At 38.4% G+C, this 26,576-nt stretch overlaps 1 protein-coding gene across 1 annotated transcript in view; it reads left to right on the top strand.

Annotated features, from left to right (window-relative positions):
• The window catches only part of SKOR2 (SKI family transcriptional corepressor 2), a 72,428-nt gene extending 70,849 nt beyond the window's left edge, over window positions 1–1,579 (top strand). Inside the window, exon 9 of the mRNA XM_001371690.5 lies at window positions 736–1,579. The gene's annotated coding sequence lies outside the window, so the exon portion shown is untranslated. The remainder of the gene's footprint in view (window positions 1–735) is intronic.
• Window positions 1,580–26,576: the final 24,997 nt, after the last annotated feature.

Genomic DNA, 26,576 nt, shown 5'->3' with positions numbered 1-26,576 from the left:
TAAGGGTCTGTGAAACATGTTGAATTCAATAAACATTTATTTAGATGTTTCCTATGGGGAGCAAAACATTTGTGAACAGGGAAATGCTGAAAAGAAAGAGAGAAAATGATAAGAGAAAAATGAGATGGAAGGGGAAATATAGTTAGTAATCATAACTGTAAATGTCAATGGGATAAACTCACCCATAAAACAGAATCAGATTGCAGAGTGGATTGAAAATCAGAATCCTACAAAATATTGTTTCAGCAACACAATGATTCAAGACTATCCCAAAGGACCCATGATAAATAATGTTATCTATTTCCAGGAAAAGAACTGATGGAATCTGAATGCATATCTAAACATGCCATGTTTCACTTTTATTTTCTTCATTTTTTTAAATAAATGTGTCATCTTCTATAATATGATAAATATGGAAGTATGTTTTATATGATAGCACATATAAATAACTAATATAAAATTGCTTACCGTTTCAGGGAGGGGGTAACAGAAGGGGAGAGAGAATCTGGAACTCAAAATGTTAGACAATGAATGGCAAAAATTGCTTGGGAGGGAAAGATGTCTCCTGTGGGCAGACAGAGCTCTGTTCTCACAACTGCTTCTTTACAATCTCACTTTTATGCTCTGAAAACCAACAGTGTTATAAATATATGTGGATTAGGATTTCACATGAATAAAGTTCACCTTTCATCAATGTTAAGTTTTTTTAAAATTAATTCCTTTTTTTAATTACAGGAATATAAGGCTACCTGCAACTGTTCTCTTGTAAGATACAACCTACCACTGAGCAACCTGACTTGTATAAAGACTGAGAATTGAAAGGGCTTGGGAATAAAATACAAAATCAGGTTCACATGAACCCAAGGACAAGTGACCTCAAAGCATCATGGACAACCATGTAAAATAGAATGTAGCAGCCATTTATTAGGCGGGGGGAGGGAGGGGGAAACAAACAAGATCAGTAAATGCTTGTCACAGATCTTTTGGTGGAACCAAAGTTTGAGTCTTGGTGTTTCTAGAAGGATGACTGAACTTCATAGAGTATGGAAAATGCTTTTAACCAATTGTGTGGATAATCCATGGAGGCAATCCCTGGTCCTTTCAATGCTGCGAACCCGGAGAGTATCTACAAAATTGTCTTTACTTTTGCATAAGTGATTCTTGAAAGGAAAGAAACACAAGACTTGTCCTAGGGGGTGAGAATCACATTTTGGACAGATGGGAAGGCATCAGCCATATGTATTGCTTTCAATAGCAGAGTGGATATTCTATCAATTGGTCCCTTCTCCTCTGGTACTTTGCCTGCTGTATGAATTAAGATTGTATTCCTCTGGAAATATTTTACAATTTAATATTGAGTGTAATTAAGAATATAATCACTGTTATCAAAAATGGTATTTAATGCTGTTGTAGTTTCTTTAACATTCATGTGGATAAAAAGTCTATAATAAAAAGCTATGAAGTAATAGTTGTGTTCATGTAGTTAAATGTACATTTGCTTGGGGAAGAAACTGATAGAGACAACTGGGAAGCTTTTAGAAATATTTTCACAAATATTTGAATAAATTATTTTTGAAAACTGATTCCTTCAAAAATGATTTTTCAGAGCTATACTGATAGCCAAGTTGACCTTAATCTTGGAAGATACTGTCTTTCCCTCTGAGGCATCAAATAAGCCAATGCCTAAGAGAAGTCCCGCTCCACAAAGATCTCTTTCAGATGAACTAGATAACCAAGACCGTAACCATGTTGGGAAGAGATGACTATAGGTAACTCTGGGCTACAAAAATAATCCTTTTAGCCTCCTTTTGCTGGGGAAAGACCACAAAGTTGGACCTAGGTTCACATCCTGCCTGTGCCATTTACTACCTTCGTAACTGTGGACAAACCATTTAACCTCTTTGAGATATGATTTCTTTATCTATAAAAATGAAGCAGTTGGACTAGATGGCCTCTAGGACCCCTTCCAATTCTGAATTAATGAGACTATAAATAATATAAATAAAAATAAACGATTCTTCCTTTCATGGGTAATAGATAGGGAGCTTTAATTTTCTGGAGTCAACATCTCTCTTTTCCTTTCCATAAAAATGTACTTTATGTCGTTTGTCTTTACATAACTGTCTTTTCCCACTTCATCCCCATATTTTACCCACCTTTGTGACAAAATAATTAAGCAAAAACATATGACATATATACCTTGTCTGACAATGTATATAACATTCTATCCTACTAATTCCTCAATTCACCATGAGGGAGGCTATAGGCTATGTTTCATTATCTCTTCTCCAGGATATCTCTTCTCCATAATCTTATTTGTTTCCCTCTCTCTCTTCCCCTACCCCACCTAATAAATGTCCACTACATTCTATTTTACAAGACTCAAAGTTCAATTTGTCTTTAGCAATTTTTCATTGACATTGTTATAGTCATTGTTTATACAAATCTTCCTACATGCCCCTGAATTCATAATATTTCATTCAAAAGTACTTTTTCCGGTCATTCTCTAATCAGTGAGAAGGATTTTGTATTTTTTGCTACCATAAAGAGTAGTTCTATGAATATTTTGGTGAATATTGCTTCTTTTTTTTGTTTCTATTTTTTACTTGTTTGGGAAATATCCCCAATAACAGCATTTTTTTTGAATTACAAAGTATGGATAATTTCATCACTTTTCTTACATAATACCAAAGTGAATTACAGAATGATTAGACAACTCTAATAACTCTACTAATAGTGCATAAATTTATCTATAATAGCACAACTGTCATTGACTATTTTTGACTTTTTTCTTCTTTGCCAATTTATATGAGGTGGAATAAACCCTCAGAAGTGTCTTAATTTACATTTGTCTTACAATCAGTGATTTGGATCATATTTTCACAAGGTATGGTCACTTAGAGTTTGCAAATCTTTTGAAAACTATCCAAATTCTTTGACCATTTATCTCTTGAAGAATGTCTTTTAGTGTTATTCTTTTCCCATTGGTCTTTATTCCTTCATTCCTTCATTAAAACTTTCCTTAATTTTGCAGATGTGTTTCCATGTAAAAGTCAATTTAATCACTTTCCCAGATTGCACATCATGGCCTCTAATGAGAAGGACAGATATAGAGTGTCTGCCCCTTTCATTAGGATTCTCAGGCACTGGTTTTCATAAAAAAGGCAATTGTAGATGTGAAGATTACGATCCCAGTGAGGAATACAGGCCACAAAAACCAAATGCTGGTGCTCTTGCCTTAGATGAACCCTGTCAGTTTCACCTCCTCCCATCACCAGAACACTCAGTGCTTTTCCCCAGGTATTTTTTTTTCCTTTTTAAACCCTCACCTTCCATCCTGCTATCAATACTGGGTATTGGTTCCCAGGCTGAAGAGTGGTAAGAGCTAGATGATGGGGGTTAAGTGACTTGCCCAGGGTCACACGGCGAGAACGTGTCTGAGGCCAGATTTGAACCCAGGACCTCCCATCTCTAGGTCTGGCTTTCAATCCACTGAGCCACCCAGCTACCCTTTCCCTAGATATTATTATAGTCTGATTAAATCTGGTAAAATTCCTTCGAGGTAAGGATTCTTGTCACCATTTTAGTCATCTGGAGACCAGAGCAGGGATACTTGTTAACAAGGACCTTTTCCAAGCTGAGAAGAGATAATAGTGTTAGAAAAGGAATTTGAGTCGAGGTCTGGAGTGGTTTTCTCTAAGAGGGATTTCTCAGCAGTGATTTTACTCACCAGTAAAAGTTCCTGGGTAGGGACAGCTAGGTGGCTCAGTGGTTTGAGATCCAGACCTAGAAAAGGAGGTCCTGGGTTCACCAGTGACTTCAGACACTTCCTAGCTGTGTATCCCTGGGCAAGTCCCTTAACCCCAATTGCCTAGCCTTGGAACTGATACACAGTATTGATTCTAAGACAGAAAGTAAAAGTTTAAAAAAAAACTCATGGGCAGCTTTTCATAGATGAAGATGATGCTACTGATTCTCCGCCATTGGGTTGAATGATTTCAGCTATATTCCCAATAATACAATACAATTTATGCTGAGCTACTTATTCATGCCCAAGGAAAATGGATAAGCAATTACTTGGATGCATTGAATCCCTCCTTGTGGCTCCCAGAAAGAATTCTCAAAACTTCTGGAAGAGGTTAGAGTAAAACAGTTTTCCTTCCACATATATAAACTTATATACGTCATACAGAGATTTGGCTGTTTAAACTCTTTAAACACCAAACTCCAAGCGTATATTGTCAGAGGATGACAATTAGGTAAACAACTCAAAAAGAGACAAGGCAATATAATGGCTAGAATGCTGAACTGGACAAAGGTCCACTTTTGACACTAATGGGTCTACAGACCCATCACAATCTATGTTAGTGGAGGGATCTTCCACACTGAAAAATTCATAGGTCCTTGACATATTGACCAATTCAAAGTTTATATTACTTTTTTGATTTCTATAGTCCTTTTTGGAGTAACGGAAAGGCAGGGTGGTACAGTGACCTGGAAAGGACCTGAGTTTACATCCTAACTTGACTACTCACTGCCTATGTGACCATGGAAAAATCTCTTTCTCTGGTCTCAGGTTCCTCATCTATAAAATGAGGGGAAACCTCTGAGGTGTCTACTAATTCTAAATTTCTCATCTATGACAAGAAGTTGTGACTTGGTGACCAGCCACCAGAGGACAGCAAAAGTCGCTTTCCTAAGAATCAGCTCTTAACGCAGAGGACCCATTACCAATCTCTTGAGAATAAGAAATGCCAGGTATGAAAAAGTAGTCTGCAGTTCTGGGAATGAATGGAGGGTCAAAATGATAGTCCTACTAGCCAGCCATTTAAAACAGGCAAAAGTGCCTCCTGAACTATTTTCTCTTAATTGCAATGTGGTGTGGCCAACCTCTATTTTTCTTTACTATCTACAAGCTGTGACTGCTGAATGCTAACAAATGTTTGGGTAGTGAAACAATGATTTTAGTTAGGTGATTGGATGTTGGGTGGAATTAAGTCAATGTGCCTTGAGAGTCCTGGTGATTGTCTGTGATTCAATACAAATTTTCTTGATATGATTTCGATGTTATATGTTGACCTTCAGCCCACCTTTGTAGAATAAGATACGGCAACTTTCTCCTTCATTATGACACTCAAATATTTCAGAGGATTTATTTGTCTTCTATTTTGAAAGTCTTATATTAACTGTAGCAAATGAAAGGTGAAATGACTGAAGAAGCAAAGTGTATTAAAAAAATAAAAGAGGAGAAGTTTGCACCTCAAGGGAAGCTTGGACTTTTGGTATGGGGAGGGGGAAAGAGATGAAAACCCCCTTCTCAAAGTGGGGTTCAGGGGAGACAGCAGATGTAACAGGTTGGCTCAGAGAGAGGAGAGGGGGCTTGAAGATTTTCCCCCTTCTGCCTTCCCTCCTTAGCTAAAGCTGCTCTTCCCAATTCACTCTTGTCCCCCCTCCACTACTCGAGACCAAAAGGTCTCCCCTTGATCCATTCACTCACACTCAGCTTGGGGAACAGATAGCTTTTAATGTTAACTTAATCAGGTAATACAAAAGGAATGATGGGCAGGGAAGAATGGGAAAAGGAAAGTGGGGAGAAGGGATCCGTGTCTCTATCCCCTCCCTCCTCAAGTTTGGGTGGAACTCAGGCCTTGGCAGCCTGAACCCCTGAGAGAAAGTCAGGTTGACTCACCCCTGGGCAACAGGAGCTGAGGTAAAGTCTGCTCAGGTTTCTCTTCAGAAAGTCTCTTCAATTGGGAAGTGTTGGGGGGAAAGATTTCCAGTCACCAGCAAGAAAAATGGGTAACTTTCAGGAGAAAGTTTTTTCCCACCTTCTCTCTTCACCTTCTCAAGACCAAGAGACTATTCTTCTTCCGGATTCCACTCCTGGGGCCCTTCCCCCATTGAGGTGATCAATTTCACATACTCTTCAGTCTGGCACTTTTTCTCTAGTGCCAGCCTCTATCACAAAAGGTTCAATCTTCCAAGATTATCCATTTATTAAGCAATGCATGTCAAATGCTAGACCCTAAATAAAGGGGGAGACAGATTTTTAAACATTAAAAGCAATTATTCAAATGAGGCTAATTAACTATAAAAAAAACAATTAACTAGGATACAACAATGAAAACTCTGAAATCTCTTTGGAGGAAAGATTAGGGGCTTCCTAAGATGCAAAGAGAAGATTAAACTGGTACTTTTCCCTGAAATCAGGAAAAGAGATGTTCCATTCCCCTTAAATATCTGCAAATAATCAAATCTACATGGAAACAATAACTGATTGATCAGTACAGGGCCAGTTTTCAGATAAGACTATGAATTACTTGAGATGTATCTTTGTGAAAAAACCTTGCATTAATCTTTGAATCTGAGTAGGTCAGCATGACCTAGATCAGTGATGGTGAACGTTTTAGAGACTGAGTATCCAAACTGCAACCCTCGTGCTGCCTGTGAGCCCCCTGTCTTAATCCAGACAGGAGAGGGAGAAAGTGCTCCCATTGGGCTGCTGGGCAGAGGTGTGGGTTGTGTAAGAAATGTCCTAAGGTGCAATGGAGAGGGGGAGGAGGGCAGCCCCCACTGGCACACATGCCATAGGTTCACCAACACAGACCTACATCCTTAGTTAAGGGTTAGCAATAGGTAGCAGTGGTCCAACTTCCCAGCCCCACAGGACTGGGTTCAAACAATGCAACAATGTCCTCTCACAATTCCCATAACTGAATAATATTTTCTCACAAATATAAATTGGACTAGACCCATAATTGAATAGAATAAGAACTGAGCTAGTTTCAAAATTCAGTCACAAAATGGAGTCACTGCCCTTCACCCAATTCCTACCACAATTTAGTGTTCTAATCTCAATCCCCTGATAACATGTTTCTTTGTAGTTCTGCTCTCTCTATTTACTTTCATTATTGTAAATATTCATTGTCCTGATGGTGCTTTATGCAGATGACTAAACCTCTGACTGCCTTAGTTTCATCAGTTGTAAAATGGGGATAGCAATAGCACTTACTTCCCAGGATGGTTGTGAGGATCAAATGAGTTAATATTTGTAAAGCACTTAGCCTAGTACCTGGCATAGAGGAAATACCTAATAAATGCTTATTCCCTTCCCCTCATCTGAAAAAAACTCAAGTGACTTGCCTAGGGTTTACACCTCTAATATGTGCCTCTGGGCAGAATTTTAATTCAGAGCTTAGCTCTGAGCCCACTGTTCTATCCATTGTGTAACACAAGTAGCAATGTAACCTCAAATTTGCACCTGTTCTAGCTGACATACCATTGAGTTGCCTGAGCTCTAATATGATAACTAATAGCACATTTATCTCAAAAGTTGCAAGAGGCTAAAAATGTAATAGATAATAGAGCATTTGCAAACTTCAGAAGGGTAAATGAATGTTCTGATTGAGCCTTGTAAATTCACAATTTATCTCTGACTGCTCCACTATAAGAGAATTACAAGACCATGAGAATGCTAATTGATAAAGACTCTGGGAAGCATGGACAAAAATCTGTTTTCATTCCAAATCTAATCACAAGGGTAGGATGATCCTTTGCAAACCAAAGCTTAGCCTAACCAAATGACTATTGGGAGACAGCACAGTACAGGGGAAGGAACCTTGGATTTAGAGTAAAAGGTGCAAGGTTCAACTTTCTAATCCAATACTTACTATCAATCAATGAACATTTTTAATGTACCTACTAGTGGCCAGGCACCAGGGGTTTTAAAAGGGGCAAAAGATAATTCTTGCCCTCAAGGAGCCTCAGTATTCTTATCTTGAACTGAGGAATTGGAACTTAACACTTTAGGAATTTTGAAAGGTCAAGAGAATGAATCATTTTAGTGCCTGGGAGTTTCAGTTTTGCAGCCAGCCAGCCCAGCATTGTAAGAGTTAAAAACTAAGGTTAGACTACATACATGAGAATGTGGTCACTGAAATTAATATATCTCAAGTCAAAATAACTTTTATAGCAGCTTCTTTATAAAATAGAGAGGAAGAGTGAAAGTAGAGAAATGAGAAAGAGGGCAGAGTAAGAAATGTAGCTTAATGAGCTAGACTATTTGCTCCAGCCCTGGTTTACTCTGGCCCTGGTTTTACTCCAGCAGGGCTCCAAAAGCCCCAGCCAGAGAGTATAGGGGTAAATTAAGCAAGGGCTCCAGCCATGTGACTTCCTCCTCAAAGATGGGGAAAGGGGACCTCTCCAGGTGGATGTTAGTCTTTCCAGACACCAGGATAGGAGTCAGCCTTTTCACTCACCCACATGGTAGTCCTACAGGAAGATCTAAGAGCAGTCTGAAATCCCAAGCCAGAGCTCTTCCAAAGCCAAGTTCGAAGGAGAAAGAGCTGGTCACAGGAAGTTGCAACTACTTTTAAAGACTCTTCTTTGCATCACTTCCTGTGCCTTCCTTCCACTTTACATGGACCAATCACAGTTTCAGAGTTTTCTTAGGACTGCCCAGGGGGTAGTAAGTCATTTCTGAGTTGTCACCCAGTTTAGCAAGTAGGTTGTAGACCTCCCCTCACTTAAGGAAATGTGGAGATGTATATGCTTCTGGTGATTAAATCTAAAAGTGGGCGAAGGGAGAGTTAACCCCATCTTCACAGCATCATTGCCCCAAAAACTGAAGATCAATCTTCAGGTCCAGTCTCATAGGAGCTGAGACAGGACTCATCTAGCAGTAATAGTATATGTAAACTTGGTGGGACCAATGCTATGTAAAATCTGGGTTAAAACTGAGCCCACTCTCCCTAAAGAGATGTAATTTGGAAAGAGTGTGTCCCCAAAATGTTGGGTAGTGGGGGTGTACTTTTATTTTATTATTTTTCTTTCTTTTTATGTTTTTTTTAATTTATTTATTTAATTTAGAATATTTTCCATGGTTACATGATTCCTGTTCTTTCCCTCCACTCCTCCCTCCCCCCTACCTGGGCTGATGAGGAATTCCACTGGGTTTTGCATGTATCATTGATCAAGACCTATTTTTATATTATTAATATTTGCAATAGAGTGATTGTTTAGAGTCTACATCCAGGGTGTACTTTTATTACTAATGTATCTTTAAAGTAAATATTCCTTTGTAAAAACTAATTGATGTTGAAGTATATAACAACTGGGACACTAGTCACTGTTTGCTAACAATGGAGGGAGATATACAATTGATTGGGACATAATTTAACAGCATTAAAAAGGCCCCTGCCTCTCAAAGTTTCCCTTAAAATCAAAGGGGAGATATAGACAACCTGTGTCTAAGAAATGAGCCCACAACACACTTGCTGCTAGCGAATGACTCCAAAGTCAAGGTTCTGATCATTTAGTGGAGTCCATTCACTTCACAAATGAAGAAACAAAGGACTTGCCCTAACTCATAAGTGAAAGAGCTCAAACTAGAGCGTAGGACATATTTGCAGACATACTCCCAGTTTAGACGAGAAGAAACATGAAGGATCATTTGAAACCATTTGGACTTGAAAAATCAGGATAAACAAACCCTTCCTGAGATGGGTTATTGTTCTGTTTTCTTTCTCTGGTTCTCTGATTCCTCAAAGTTAATTTCTCAAAGCCTGAACATTTCATTGTAAATTATACCAGGAGTATCATAAAAATTTCATTACATTTGTTATTGTGCCTATCACAAGATGTAACTTCTTCTTTGACTCACTAACAACCCTTTCTGTCCCTGAGCATATCGACATCTCGACCAGTTTTAAAAGATCCTGTTTTTCAGCCTTTAGGCACTGATGTTCAGCTGGAGTAATGATACATCCTTCTGTTGGCATAACACTTTTAACTCTCTGCAGCATTTTCACACTATTCTCATCATTTTATTCTCTCATCAACTCAAGGTAAAACAGGTATTTATATTCCTTGTACAAATGAAGAAAGCTGAGGCTGAACAAGTTTATGGAATTAGGTTACAACAGTTAGTTAGTTGCAAAGCTAGGACTCCACTGGACCTCACAAGGCTCCCCATCCTCAGGCCATAAAACCATAATTAGGAGACTGAGGGAGCATCCTCTCCTCCTACATTTTACTGATAAGAGCCTAAATCTCAGATTCTTAAAGGCCACATGACTGGTCAGTGATCACACTAGAACTAGAATACAAATATCCTGCCTTCTAATTCAGTCTTCTTTCCACATTACTAGCTATATCTCTTTATTGACTATTTCTACATACCAGCCTTAATGTGTCCATGACTTGATAGTAATAGAACATTATCCAGTATGGATAATAAAATAATTATATAGTATAATGTTGGAAATTTGCCCAATCCACAAGAAAACAACTGAGGCAGAGCTCTGAGCCAATAATTATTTATTAGAGGGTCCTGTCACCCTCCAACAAATACGATCCTAAACCTTCCTCACAGTTTGAGACCCTTACCTTCTGCAGAGTACTGCTTTTATTCCCTTCAGTGCCTAGTCCTATCCTTTGGTCAGTAGGCATCGGTGAGTGATCTCAGTAATAATGGGCTCCAAATTCTTGGTACACCCCTTGGTCACTCTATAACCAAAGAATAGTAGACATATAGCAAGCAACTTATCCACCCCACTTTATATCATTCTCATGCTTTATCAACAGATCCACTTTAGTTTCTTGTTTAGGTGGCCCCGCTTAGGGTCACAAGGGAAGCAGTATTATTAGGCAAAAGGGCTTTTTTTCCATATTTAATATATCATGGGACTTTCCAATGAGGCTTGTGAAATCTGGGTGGAAGTCCCCTTCCTAGTCATGTCAATTCCCTTCAAATCATGTTGACTACGCTAAAGTCTGATATAGAACTCCTGGGGAAAAAAAAGGCTCTTGTTCTTAATAATCATCAAACCATGAACCAGAACCAGAACTATGACTAGCAACGTCTGATTACTGTTTTATTAATAAGTAACCGATCACTATCCCTATGGAATCACATTAAACTAGATAATATTGATTAGAATTAATTAGGGATAAAATTATTGATCTAAGATGGGAAGGGTGTACTAAAATAGGGCAGGGGTCAAATTATTTCTTACAATAGCACTGTAACATTCAGGGGCAGCTAGATGGCAAAGTGGTTAGAGTGCTGGTCCTAGAGTCAAGAAGACTCACATTCCTGAGTTCAAATCCAATCTCACATACTTTTTAGCTATGTAACTCTGGGCAAGTCACTTAGTCCTTTTTGCCTTGGTTTCCTTATCAATCAAATAAGCTACAGTACTTTGCCAAGAAAACCTCAAATGGGGTCATGAAGAGTCAGACATGACTGAAATAACAGATCAAACAGAACAACAACAAAACGAGGCTAACAAAATCTGGATTATGCACCTGAGAGGATTGTTCGTAGCCTCAAAAGTCATCATCTATATTGAAAGTTCTGTTCAAATGTCATGAATCATAGAAGTGCATGGTGTGAGAGATAGTACTATGAACCTAAAGTTAGGAAGACCCGAATTTGAATTGCTTAAGATACCTTGTGATTATGGTCAGATCCCTTAGCCTCTATCAGCCTCGTTTGTAAAAATGGAATAATAATTATAGCACATTCTCACAGGGCTATTGTGAGATTCAAATGAAATAATGATTATAAAGTGCTTTGTTTGTTGTTGAGTTGTTTTCAGTCATGTTCAACTCTCCATGACCCCATTTGAGCTATTCTTGGCAAAGATCCTGGAGTGGTTTGCTATTTCCATTCCTTCTCCAGTTTGTTTACAGGAGGAAACTAAGACAAACAATGTTAAGTGACTTGCCCAAGATCACACAGCTACTAAGTATCCAAGGCAAGATTTTAATTCAGGAAGATAAGTCTTCCTGACTCCAAATCCAGCACTCTAATCCACTGTATTGCCTAGCTTTCCCTAACCCCATTTTATAGGTGAGAAAACTACTTCTGCGAAGGGTCATTACTGGTCATAAGTGGCTGAGGAAAGAATCAAACCCAGTTCCTCCTCTCACCTTTGAATCTAGTTCTCTATCTGCTATACTAACTATTCTTGGAGACTGTCAAAATGTAGTAATAGTAATAACTACAGCAATAATAATGTAATGCCATCTCCCAATATCTACAATTTCATCTTTGCATTTAGACTAGTCCTTCAATCAGTGTTGGTATCTGGTGTTTTTAAATAATGAAATCCAGTCTCCCCATCCAACTTTTCCATCAAATTCTACACTGTTCAGTAAGTATAGTGGCTTCCCCTGATTGATTGTTAATAATTATTTTCTACATTCTATTTTAGGCCATTTAGCAAATTTTATTGATTTACACTTCTTTATAATTAGTTTGGTGATTAAAATATCTTTTTTATGGCCCCTTTGAGGTTGGCTTTGTAAAGAACCAAAAATATTTGCCCCAAAGGATATGCCTTATAACAGTTACACATTGCTCCAAATTAGCACTAAACTCTGCCATTGGTGAGACAATGGCTTTATGAGCAGCTGCTTTTTAATCACCCTTGCTTTGGAGGTCTTGCTGCCTGATCACTTGTCAACCAAGCAGGATAAGCAGACACCTACGTGATGTAACTTGGAGAGCTCTGAAAGATGCTGTCTGCCCAGAAACATCATTCACACCAACTTGTGACCTCTGTGCTAAGATACTGAAGCTCCCTACCAAAATGGAAATCTGGCAGCATCAAGAGCACTGGATATGGCGTCTGGGGCTTGACTTTGTATCCTTGCTCTGCCGTTCACTGACCTTGGGCACTTCTGTAGGCCTCAGTGTCATCATCTTACTCAAAACCCTGAAGCCAAAGCAGGCATTGTCTAGTCCTGCCCTGTTGTCATATCTCTTTGGGAACTCTAATCTTTCATTGTTTTTGTTTTGGAAAGAAGCTAGCTTAGGGCTTTGAAGGGTGCTTTGAGGTGGAGCTGGAGAGAGCAAGAAGAATAGGGATGAGTTAGCATGGGTTGGGGGTGCTTTACCTAGGGCTGGGCTACACTGACCTCACCACATACCTTTGTATCTGACCCTTTTTTGGTGGACCTTCACCTATGAACATTTCCATGAATGAAAAAGGCCTCTGACCAATTATATCTATCTCACCCAAATCATTGTAAGTAAGACTAGTGGGGGCATTCTAAATACAGGTAACATTCCATGGGAAGGGGGGAATGAGGAGGATGAACTAGATAATCTCCAAGGTCCTCTCCAGCTCCAAATTCTGTGAAATATATTACCTGGCAAGAGAAATTCTAAACCATTTTTGTTTCTTGCCACTTTAGCATAAATTAGCCTCTCATGTTAGCTACCCAATTTCTTAACAAGATAAGTTTTGATGGGAAACCGAACGTCAAAAAGGTCTAAAGCAGAGGTGCTAAATAAGCAACCCTCCCAGAGTGCCTCAACCAGATAAAACTGTAATTTGGAAGTATTGAACAAATAAACAAAAATATAATAGACAAAAAATATTGTTCACATGTGGTTTTTTAAGTCAATATATGTGGCCCACAGGGGTCCTTATAGTTGATGTAGTAGCCATTTCTATTTAAAATCATTGACTGAGAACAAAACTCAAAACCAAAAAAATTTAGGAAGTTTACTAAGTCGTCCTGTAGAGGAAAGAGTCAAAATATGTGACTTGCTCTCTCCAAACCTCTAAGAGTTACACATAACACAGGTTTCAAACAAAAGAGCAAGGAAATAGTCACTTGATTGGTTAATACATATGTTTCCAAATAAGGCATACAGATTAACTTTCACGTAAAATGTATTTCTCAGGAAACTAGAAATTAACTGGAGTTTCCAAGCATCAATCTTAGGGGCCTCTGAAGTTTTCTGGGGTTGGTATAATGTCAAATCTCAAGTTACATATTAAACTAGTCTGATCTCTAAGCAATACAAGTCTGATTTCTATCATGCATGGCTAGATTCAGGCAATAAAATAATTCATCATTTTATTCACAAGTTTTACACCACTAGTCTAAAGTGTATAAAGCTGCTCAGAGTGAACATGTGATAATACATGTATAACCCAGATCGAGTTACTTGCCAGTTCAGGGTGGGTAAAGGGAAGGGAGGGAGGCAGACAATTTGGATTATAAATCTCTGGAAACTTATGGGGAATTTTGTTATTACATGTAATTGGTAAAATAAAATATCTTTATTTTTAAAAGAGTGAGCATTATGAAAGATTGGCATGCCAGGAGCAGAACAAAAATCCTGAGTACCTACTAAGGAGAAGAGAGGACCAAAAAGACAGAACACAACACCCAGGAGAGAAAGTAATGAAGGTATGAAGATTCACTTTGCCTGCTTCATAATATTGGGGGAGAGAGTCAAGAAGAAAGTCAACTGATAACCAGTATGGCAAGTTCCTTATTAACCCAGAAGACATCGGAATTTTATTCTGAGATGGACTAGGAGGCCATCTGGGTTAGCCCAAGGGAACTTTTATCAAAACCCTTTCCATGGAAAACAAAAAAACTCAGTAAGCAATGATTTAATGGGACTACAGCTGCCTCTGTAAGATTCTGTTTAAGCTCTACCTTTGTCACAGTCATAAAATCAATCCTAGAGGTAAAAGATACCTCTGATTCTATCCAGTGCCATTCTAACCTGATACAGGAATCCCTGCTACACCTTGACAAGTGATCAGTGGCTCTATTTCTTTTTTTTAAATCCTTACCTTTTGTCTTAGAATTAGTATCAGTTACAAGGCAGAAAGGTGGCAGAGACTTCCATTGGGATTAAATTACTTGCTCAGAGTCATACAGCAAGGCAATATCTGAGGCCACAGTCCCATCTCCAAGCCTGACTCTCTATCCCCTGAAACATCTACCTGTCCTCTTCTTCATTTATTTTTTGAGAGGAAGGAAAATTCTTAGATTTAAAATAACATTTTCTCCAAGCCCCCACCCCCAGAAGCCTGACTCTAGTCATCAGAAGAAACAAGATACATCTGGCATCAGTGCCTAGCGGAGACTAGGATGGGGAAAGTACAGGCTAGAGGCTGGGAAAACAATTAGGAAATGTTTATAATAATCCACGTGTAAAGTGATAAGAAGCTGAAGATGATTTTTTTTTACCAGAGGTCTAGTGTGAAAAACAGCTTTAAATACCGAAAGAACTCTTTAAATATGGGACTCTCAACCAGGAGAACATTATACACAATAACTGAAATATTGTGGGACGATAAAATGTGACAGACTTTGCACTAATAGCAATACAATGATTCAGGACAATTCTGAGGGATTTAAGAAAAGAAATACTATTCACCTCCAGAGAAAGAACTATTGGAATAGAAATACAGAAGAAAATATATGATTTATCACTTGTTTATTTGGATATATGATTTGAGGTTTGGGTTTTACAAGATTATTCATTTACAAAAATGAATAATATGGAAAGATGTTTTGCTGATCATACATGTATAACCCAGATTGAATTGCTTGTCAGCTCTGGGAGGGGAGAGGGGGGGAGGGAGACAACATGAATCCTAGGACTTTGGAAAATATGTGGAAATTTGTTATTACAATAAATATAAAACATTAAAAAAATGAGACTCTCAGTCAATTGTACCCAATCCCTAATCCCAACACCACAATGTATTTTTCTTAGTTTCCAAGAGTCTGGCTCAAGGATAGAAAGAAAAATCATGTGATTAAAAGGCAACAGAATAGAATGGGTCCTTTTCTTCTATTTAATCCTCAAGTCTGATTACTGTTCCTTCAAAATGTCTCTTATAGTCATTCCTTCCTATTTAATCCTAATTATTTTTCCTTCAAAAGTTTTATTATGTTCATCCCTTCCTCTCTATTCCTACTATTGCCAACCTAGTTCAGGTCCTCATTACTTTCTACCTGAATTACCTCCCAACAGGATCCTAAAGGAAGAAGGCTGACTCCTCTCCAAATTCAACCTTCCCCAATCCATCCTTTAATCTTCCCTAGATGCTATTTTCATCATGTTATTCACGTTGTGAGCAAAGACACTGGTGGAACTCAGGAGGGATAAGTTAAACTCCCATACTCCCAAGACACAAGACAGGTCTGTAGCAAACAAGGAAATTGTAGGGACCTGAGCAATCTGGGTTAATTTTGCCTCAAGGTGGATTGAGCTGGGTCCCAGCTGTTGGCCCTTCAAGCAAGAAGACTATAAAATCTGTTTTCAGAACTATGAAGGGGAATACCTAAGACACTGGGGAGTCCGCTAGTTCACTGTTTTTCATGTTCATCTCTCAGTTTTTTATCTATTTTTATCTTCCTGTGCTGTTCCCTGATGGCCCAGGAATATATTTTTAATAAAAGGATGTTCAAAACCCCTCAAGTGATGCCTAGCATCAGGATGTAGACTAGCACCCTTAAGCCTAGTAGACATAGTTCCCCTTCAGCGGCTCCCATCAGGCTCACTTTTGATTTCACGTATTAGCCATTTCCCAGGTTTGCTCTCGAGCACCCCCTAGGGAGAATCTCATCTGTCAGAGGAGAGGGCTTAATGGATGGCTTGGTTAGTTCTATCTGTCATATTCCCACGAGCAGGGTGTCCATGTTTAATTTTGTCTTTCTGTCTTGCCCAACGCTTAGCACGTTAATATGCACACCAGTCGGGGGGATTGTTTTTATTGACGTTCGTTCGTTCGGGGTTGTTTCGGGAAGTTCTGCGGTAAGATCCTCAGCCAGTGAGGAACACCTGCTGTGGTGAGTGGGTGAATCAATTAGGAGGAGGAAAAGGATTGCCTTGCTGAAGTGAGAGTCCAACTGAGATTAGGCTGCATAAATTTGCCATCGAACTCTTCAGCTGGGGTTTGTGGCTTCCTGAAACTCCATTCTACAGCACAGGAGGAGGATTCAGGAAAGCAGGTGTCTGTTTTCAGCTCCTAGCTTACAAGATGACCTAGAAGAGGAGGCCGAGAAGACCGCGGTCAAACGCAGTCCAGCCGCTGCACCAGCTGTGCCGGAGGACAACGACAAAATGGTGGAAGCTCCAGCCGCCGGGGACCTCTCCGAGGCCAGCGACTTTCCTTCTATGCGCTGGCCAAACTGTACGTGAAACTACGGGACGTCCCTAGCTAAGTAGTAAGCACGCTCTACCGCGAGTCAGGTAGAGGATCGGACAATCCCAGCTCGCTTCAGACCCGCAGGTGCTGCCCTCAGACTCTCTTCAAAGCCCACAGAAAGAGCTATTTGCCCATAAAGGGCCATGAACCACGTGACAGAAAATTAATTGGGAAGGGGAGAGAAGAGAGAGAGGGAGTGAGAGAGTAATCCAGGTTGGGGTTTAACCAGGCATGACGTAATAAAACAAGGCTAACCTTCAAGGGAGGAGAGGCTATATAGTTGAACTAGTTCACCAAGAGGGAACTTCCATTGGGAAGGGGAAAGAGTATGTCCAGTTCAAGGTTGATGGCCTAGAAAAGAGCAAAAGGAAAGCTGGATCGGAGGTCAGGATAAGGGCTAGGACTCGGGGATAGAGGAAAGTTGAAAGATTATGATCACAGAAAGGAATTTCAGAGTCCACAAATATGTTTGGGAAACTGATGTGGATGATGGCAAGATCAATGAGGTATGACTGTCACTCCTCTATGTAGCTACGGTGGAGTGGAAGAGTATTAAGAATTGAGTAGCAATGAACTGGGAAGTTAAGGTAGTTAAGGAAACATGGATATGTAAGTTGAAATTTCCCTAGTAAAAAGGTAGAAATTGAGATAAGGAGAGGCTATGTAGCCTGGCACTAAAGTCTTTCTTGAAGGCAGGAGGATGGTCGGGACATAAGCCCATAAAGACCACCAGGATCTGAACTGGGTGATCAATTTGAATAGAATGAAGTTCAAAGACTAATGGTGACAAAGGCAGAGTCTGGCAGTAGCTGGGAGAAATAAGGCATAGCCCAAGGGCTCCATAGCAACCAAGGGGTTTACGGAACAAGAGAATGTGCATTTAGTGGTGGAAATGATGTCCTTGGAAGCCGTGTGATCAGCAGAATGCCAAGAGATGGACACTTTAAAAGAAGAGGTTTAATATGAGAGTAAGACTGTTAATTATGAAGCAGGAATTCCAAAGCACAGTGAAAGAGGGAAGATCTTAAGTAGAACTTTGTGGGGGTGGATTTTAAGTGGATGAGAATGAGAGAAGAAAGAGCTGGGGATGGGGACTACAGTTTGGTCTTCACCAGTCAAGGAATTTAGTATCATTTGGATGAGAATATGCTAACCTTTGAGGAGTGAGTTTAAGCCAAGTTATCAGTAGATGAGAGAAGGTTGCTGAGTACAATTAGTTATTAAATGGTTTGGCATATGGTTTTATTGTGTCCTTCAAAGTCCCAGAAGTCCATAAAGGACAGTACCTCCAAAAGTTCAGTCATGAGGCAGAAGATGGTAGTGTCCTAGAATGCATGTGGAAAAGATCTGGGGGTGGGAAGCTCTACATATGTCAAAAAAATTTTTAAACTTTATTTTTTGTAAATATTTTTTTTAAATTCCCCTAATCTATTAATTCCATTGGCTCCTTATTGCCTATGAGATAAAATACAAATGCTCTATTTGGCATTCAAAACCCTTCATAAATGCAAATTAAAATAACTCTGAATTAAAATCTCACATCTATTTGATTGGAAAATATGACAGAAAAAAGAAAATGATAAATATTAGAGGGGATGTGGGAAAATTGGGATATTAATGCATTGTTGGCAGAGCTGTGATCTGATCTAACCATTCTGGAGAGTAATTCAGAACTATCTTCAAAGGGCTCTAAAACTTTTCTTACAGGGAAGGATGAATTTAGAACTCAAATTTTTTGTGGGGGGAAATAGAAACATGTCATTTTTTAAATTTCTATTTTAAAATATTTTTCCATGTTTACATGATTCATTTTCTCTCCCTGTCCTCTTATCTCCCCCCTCCCAGAGCAGACAAGCAATTCCACTAGGTTGTACAAATGTTATCACTTGATACCTATTTCAATATTATTCATTTTTCCTATAGAGTGATCTTTTAAAGCCTAAACCCCAAATCACATACCTATATATACATATGATACCTGATGTCATATGTTTTGCTTTTGTATTTCTGCTCCCATAGTTCTTTCTATCAATGTGGTTGGCATTCTTTCCCATAAGTTCTTCGGGAGTGTCGTGGCTTGTTGCATTGCTAAAGTCCATTACACTAGATTGTTCCACAATGTTTTACTTTCCATGTACAATGTTCTCCTGGTAGAACTCAAAATTTTAAAGAAAATGTTAAAAAAATTGTTTTTACATGTAATTGAGGAAAAACAAAATATATTTTTTAAAATCCCTTCCTAGCCTCGTTCACCTCCTACCTTTCCAGTCTTCTTACACATTATTCCCCATCATGTACTACTCTTCCATTGAGTTCTATGAATGAAACACTCCTCTCAGCTCTGGGCATTTTTTTAAATTGTTCCTTATGCCTACAATGTTCTCCCTTTCAACTCTCCCTATCATCTTTCTTGCCTTACTTTAAGTCCCAACTAAAATCCTATCTTTTACAGGAAGCTTTTCCCAACTCCTCTTAATTCTTTTTTTTTTTAAACCCTAACCTACTGTTTTAGTATCAATCCTAAGACTGAAGAGTAGCAAGGGCTAGGAAATCTGAGTTAAGCGACTTGCCCAGGGTCACAAACCTAGAAGGTATCTGAAGCCAGATTTGAACCTAGGTCTTCAAGTCTCCAAGCCTGGAACTCTATCCACTATATTACCTAGTTGCCTCAACCCTCTCTTCATTCTAGTACCTTCCCTTTGTTTATTATTTCCTATCTATCTATATACAGCTTGCTTCATATATATTTGTTTACATGTTCTCTCCCAAATTAGATTATAAAGTCGGAACTTTTGTGACAGCAAAGAACTGCCAACAAAATGACTGAAATTTTGTTACATATGAATATTATGTAATGGAATATTTTTGTCCATAAGAAATTATGAATATAAGGAATTTGGAGAAACATGAGAAGATATATATGAACTGATATAGACTGAAGTATACAGAAACAGAACAGCATATAAAATACAATCATGGAAATGAATGAATATGAAAAATAAAACCAATCTCTGAGTGCTTTCAATGATGAATTGTAGGTCCCAGAAAATAGAAAATGAAACCTACTTCATTCCTCTGAGTAGAGAACTAAAGGCCCACAGGTGCATATACTGTCATACATGATTTCTGTGTTTAGTGGCAGTCGTGTTACAAGGAGGGTTCAATGTGTGGGTGGATTAGGAATGGATTGATAGATAAATAGATATGGAAATTACTGTGATATAAAAATAAAAGGCATCACAAAGCAATGGGGGGGGGGATTTCATCTTCCATGTAAAATACCATGTATGAGATGCAATGAGCATGCTAAGTGTTACTACAATTATGTGTGGCACAATCAATTTATAGATCTAGAAGGCACCAACTGTGCCCAACACCCCTCAGAAAGGCATTGACCTTTCCCTTCCTCAGAGGACACTTCTATCCAGCCTCTAAAAGTAGAGCTAGTCAAGACTCTCTGCTGATTTTTCTAACCTAGTTCTCCAGCTACTGGGATGACTGTTGTAGAGAGAGACAATACAAGAGCTAAATGAATCCTCTTTCTAACTGAGCCATAAATCCCCCAATAGCTAGTTCGGGGAGGGGTTTGGGCTATCCCATTGTTGCTGTGTTTCTATTCCTCAATATTTTTATGGCTCTGAGAAAACCTCATGCAGTAGCCTGGATTATAAGCTACTTCGATTTATGAGACACAAGGTTCACCAGAGGTCTTGAAAAGATGTGTGTATATGTTATATCACAAGGTCAGTGTTGGTCTTGGTGTTGATAACACCTTCTGAGCCCTTCCCTTTTTTCTTGGTTGTCCCAAGTCTCATTGATGCCTATAAAAGGGAAAAATGAATTTTCAGTGAAATGGAGGACTGCCAAATATTCCTGATGATAAAAATAGATCTGAATGAAAACCATGAAATACATACATGGGAGTAAAGAGAAAGATAAAAATAAATGAAGAAATAGATAGTTTTGGACAAACCCTGCAAGTATGAACTGATGAAAAGTTAAATAAGCAGAACCAGGAGGATATCTACTATGATATCAACCTTGATTAAAAACAAACAATGTTGCAAGAGTACTGTACTGTCAAAGGAAAAATGCTACCCACCCCCTGACATGAGGTGATGGACTAATAATCAGAATGAGACATACACGTTAAATTATGGGAATTTGTTTTTCTTGGTTATACTTCTTTGTCAAAAGGTTTGGGTTTTTTTCCTTTTTTTTATTCCCCCATGAGTCAGAGAGAAGTGGAAAAGGGAGGGAGAAATGTTTCATAATTGAGAAGAATAAAGCTTATCTTTTAAAAAATACCTCTCCAGCCAATGTCATCTTTGTCAATAACGTGGTCTACAACAAACCTTGATGATGACAGACTACCCAGTTCAAAGACCACAGGAATATAATGAAGTAGAAGGTAACCTCCTGATAACAGAACAAAATATCTTTTCCTCCTTAATGTCAACAACTTTGTCTATTTTTCGACCACTATGTTACAATGACTCAAAGAGGAGATTTGTGTGGTCACTGAGATGCCACTGTAGATCTTGCTGAGATTAAAGTCATGTCAGTTTCATGTAATCTTTACAGCTCTATCCCTTTTAGAAATATATATCTTCATTATGAGGGTAAAATATGAAGCTATGACTGATGGACCTTGTTTGAAACAATTAGAAGAAGAAAAAAACCCTTATTTTAATGCAGTGTTTCTAGACATTAGCTTTCCAAAGAGGGTATTGAAATATTTCTTCCTACTTGAGTTCAAAGGGGATATAGGATGGGAAATGGCTTTGATTGATTGTGGCTATCAGAAAATGCCTGCTATTGACCCTAGTGTTCATTGAAATATGACTCTTTATCTCTGCTTAATTATAGCATTACTTCTTGATTGCAAATGACCCACAGAAACACAAAGAGAAATTGCTTTCCTAAACAGAAAACAAATTTCAATGCATGACCTTGGAATTAAAATCCAGTTTTTATTCAATTCAGTTAGAGTTTATGAAGTTAAAAGTGCAGATTATGGATCAAACATTGTAGTAAGTGTGGCATGCAGAGGGAAGTATGCATGATATACCTTTGAAGTAATAAGATATATTTGTTTTTCACAAACATTTTCATAATTTTCATAACCCAGCTGAATAATGTCCCTTAAATTTCACCTTGGGAGGCTAATCACACATTCATGATGATCAATCTTCCATTATGTCCCATAGTCACCTCATTCTTAAAACTAAAACTGAACTCATTATCTATCCCCCCAACAGCACCTCTCTTCTCTAAACTTGTGGATTTGGGTAACTAGAAGGATGGTGATTTTCTCAGCAAAAATAGAGAAATTCAGAAGAGGGATGAGTATGGCGGGGGAGGGGAGGAACCAAATCCTTTTAATAAATAAGCATAACCAAGAAAAACAAATTCCCATTTTTTCAGGTACAAAATTACTTAAAGAGGGTTTATGCATTCTTCAAAAAATTTAAAATGTACATACATACAAAATTTCTGAATTTCCCCATTTCTGTAAAGGTCATTATTACTCTTCCAGTCATTCTGGTTCACATCTTTTCATTCTTATATCCAACCCATTGTCAAATCTTGTCAATTTTATCTCCTCAGATATCTTATTTCTATTCCCTTCTTTATTCACACCACAATAACCAAAATTCAGTCCCTCATCACCTCATTCTTTCACTAACTACTAGTTCCTTCTTTACTATCTCCACCAATCTTAAAAAACCCTCAAAGGAACTATAATCCCTTAGAACTATTTCCATTTATCTTTCTCCCACTTTAAGTAACCAACTTCCTAGAAAAAGATACCCACTCTTATTATTGACATCTCCTTGCCCCTTTTTGTAATATTTGATACCATTGATCACCTCCATAATACTCTCTTCTGGGTTTTTGTGACAATGTTTTCTTGGTTCTCCTTTTACCTATATGACCGCTCCTCAGTCTTCCAAACTGAATTGTCTTGTTTCAAACCCTCTACTGTGGAAGTTCTCCAAGTCCCTGTCTTGGGTCCTCTTTTCTCTCTACACTCTTACTTGGTGACCTCAACTTCCAGGGGCTAATTACCATCTCTTAGCAGATGATTTCAAGAATTATATATCCCATCCTATTTTCTTGAGGTCCAAGCCTGAACCACCACCTGCCTATCATACAATTTCAACTGGATATCCTATAGGCATCTCAAACTCAAAATTTCTAAGACAGAACTCACTAATTTTTCCCTAAAACTCATCTTTCCTCTAAAATTCTCTATTTTTGCAAGTCTACCAGTTCACAGTTATCCTCACCTCTCCATTCTTCCTCGCTTCAAATATCCAGTTACCAAGTCTTGTCCAGCAGTATCAAATTAAAATAGAAATGGGAGCCCAAGTCCACTAACCCATACAAAGGATCCTTGCAGGCCACCTATTGACTTAGAAAACCACATAGAGTAATAACATTATCTGTGTTCTATTGTATTTTTATTTATTTTGTTAAAAATTTCCCAATTACATTTTGATCTGGTTCAAATCCTACTAGAGAGTATTGGCCACCCTTAGGCTGTGTTTGTAGCCACTAATCTTGTCAATTCTACCTTCCAGACCCCTCTTATGCCCTTCTTCTCTCTACCCAAATAGTCACCACGCAAGTTCAGACCTTTCTTACCTTTCACTTGAACTATTATAATAGGCTACTCATTGATTTCCCTGATTCAAATCTCTTCACTCTCCAATTCATCATCTATACAGTTGCTAAAGTAATTTTCCAAAAGCACACATTTGTCCATTCTCTTCCCTGCTTAATAAACTCCAGTGATTGCCTTTTACAACTATGTTAAATGCAAACGTCTCTGGTGTTTAAAGCACTTTCCAACTTGGCTTCAGCATCTCTTTCTAGATTGACTACACATTGCTCCCCTTAAGTTAGAGCCAAACCATTCTTGCTGTTCCTCACATGTGATATTCCATCTCTGAGTCTTTGTACAGTCTGTTCCCTAGACCTAGAGTGCCTTCGCTCCTCACCTCAACTTCTTTTTTCTTTTAGACCCTTCCCTTCCATCTTAGAATCAATGCTGTGTATTGGCTCCAAGGCAGAAGAGCAGTAAGGGCTAGGCAATGGGGGTCAAGTGACTTGTCCAGGGTCACACAGCTGGGAAGTGTCTGAGGCCATATTTGAACTCAGGACCTCCCATCCCTAGGCTTGGCTCTCAATCCACTGAGCCAACCAGCTGCTCCCATCTCTACTTCTAAGAATTCCTACTTTCCTAAAAAGCTCAATTCCAAGCTTTTCCTAATTCACCAAGTTGTTAGACCTGTCTAGTCAAAAATGATACTGCACTTGATTAGTCATATGTACACATATGCATGTATTTACATATTGTCTATAAGCATTTACTAATCACTGGCACAGGGCTAGGGATCCAGAGACAAAAATAAACTCCTAAAGAGCCAACATTTTATTGAAGAGTCATACCGCATATGTGTGCTCAATAAGTGTTTCTTGATTGATTAATTGAATGGATTATTTTAAGAGCCTCCTAACTGATTTCCTTGCACATATTTTCTCCTCTTTCTAATTTATCCTCCACATCTGCCTAAAGTTTAACATACAAGTTTGGCTCCCTGTTGCCTACAGGATGAAAGACAAACTGCCTTAGTTTTCACAATATGACTCAGCCTGTTTCCACGTTGTTTATACTTTGCCCTCTTTCATTTACTTCACTTTCTAGTCAGATTGATTTACTTGCTATTCCAAGCACACAGCATTCTACTTCCTAGCTCCACAATTTTGTATCTCTCTGTAGGAAAATTTAAAAGAAACAAAAACAATAACAACCCCCAAAAGCCTTCCTTTTTAGTTTCTCTAATATTAAGAAATACTTGTTCACTAGCCTAAAACATTTCCCAAATATTTCCCTTTAGGAAAGTAGGAAGAACAAAAGCCAGGACTTTCCTTTGAAATAGTTCTTCTCCAAGTGATATGATTGCCATCCCACCACTGGGAGTGATTGGTGCTAGGACTTACCCAAGGATAAAGTCTGTCTTTGACTCTTAAATTCAAGGCTAAGATACTGACCACAGGAAGAAACTCTTGAGAGGAAATAATCTGGAGCAACTAAGTAGCCTAGTGTATAGAGCAGCAGGCCTGGAGTTGAGAGGACCTAGGTTCAAATACGATTTCAAACACTTCCTGAGTGTGTGACCCTGGTCAAGTCACTTATCCCCAATTGCCTAGCCCTTACCACTCTTCTGCCTTAGAATCCATACTTAGTAATTGATTCTAAGACAGAAAGTAAAAACTTTGAAAAGAGAAAATGATCCAGGAAAGATTCAAGTAGTTCTGGAATATTAATCCAAAACATTTTTAAACGAATTTTTATTTTATTTTATTCTGAATTTTTCCACAGTAAATATTCCTATAATTGTTACTTTGAGAATCATGACAAATTATAGAACTTTGAACATCTCTTTATTGTTTCTGGCATATTTGAACCTGTCGTAGAACGAATTAATATCATTAACATTTTTCTTTGATACCCCATACCTAAAATGTTTTCTCTTCTCACTTCTACCTTTTGGAACTCCTATCTCCCTTCAAGACTGAGCACTTAAAGAGAACTCCCCTAGATGTTATTCACCTCAGCGCTAAAGTCACTTTGTCTTCATATGTACATATATTTTGTTTTTCTTATCTGTGAACGTCTACATCTAGGAGAATTGTAGTTCCTCGAAGGTATGGATGGTCTTGATTTTGTACTTGTATTTCCAGTATCTAGTACATTTTGGAAATCCTTCTGGCACATAAGCTGAAGATTATACCTCCAGGCTATGCTTTGATATCATCAGGTTGTATCTAAGTCATCTATTTGTCCCCTAAACTATGAGGGTCACCCTCTATGTCTTCAGTACATAAGACACCACTCTGCCCGTGATCAGATGACCAACCTCCACTTTTGGCTAAATTCATACCCTCCTTGAGTCATGTGTCACCTGCTGTAAAGCATAGAAAACCCCTAAAATTGATCCCTTTGAGGGCGTTTTTTTCCATCTATGCTGTCCTCCCAGCCACATTCAATATGAATTCCAAATTAATAAATTTCTCTTTTTATTTCTAAGCTAAATTTTGGAGTCTTGCATTCTTGCAAAAGGTACCCATCCCAAACCCCAGGGGCTCACCTAAAGCACCCCACAATAGAAGGACATGGAGGAACTTCCATCCAGGGAGTTCCCCAACCTGATAAAATCACAGGTCTGAATCTCTACCACCTCTGACAAAAACAAAAATAAAAACAAACCAAACAAATCTCTCTTTAAAAAAAAAAGAAAGAAATATCCTCTCACTGAACTTCTTTCCTTCTTCAGATGTTCAATTCTGACTGACTAAAACTAATAGGACAAAGCTGTTTCCTGGGGGCAGAAATAATCATTCCTTCTAGAGAATTTTAATAGAGAAGAGAGAAAATCTTGGCAAACACCCTAGAATTTTGGAAAACTGACTTCAAAGTTTAGAATGAATGAATGAGCATTTAATAAGTGCTTATTATGTTCAATGAACAGTGTCAGGTGCTGGCAATACAACAGGCAAGCAAGACAGTCCCTGATCTCAGGAGTTCAC

This window comes from Monodelphis domestica, chromosome 3, assembly GCF_027887165.1.
Source record: "Monodelphis domestica isolate mMonDom1 chromosome 3, mMonDom1.pri, whole genome shotgun sequence".
Taxonomy (NCBI): Eukaryota; Metazoa; Chordata; class Mammalia; order Didelphimorphia; family Didelphidae; genus Monodelphis; species Monodelphis domestica.
The sequence above is the reverse complement of the archived record's forward strand: the minus strand, read 5'-3'. Positions and strand labels throughout refer to the sequence as shown.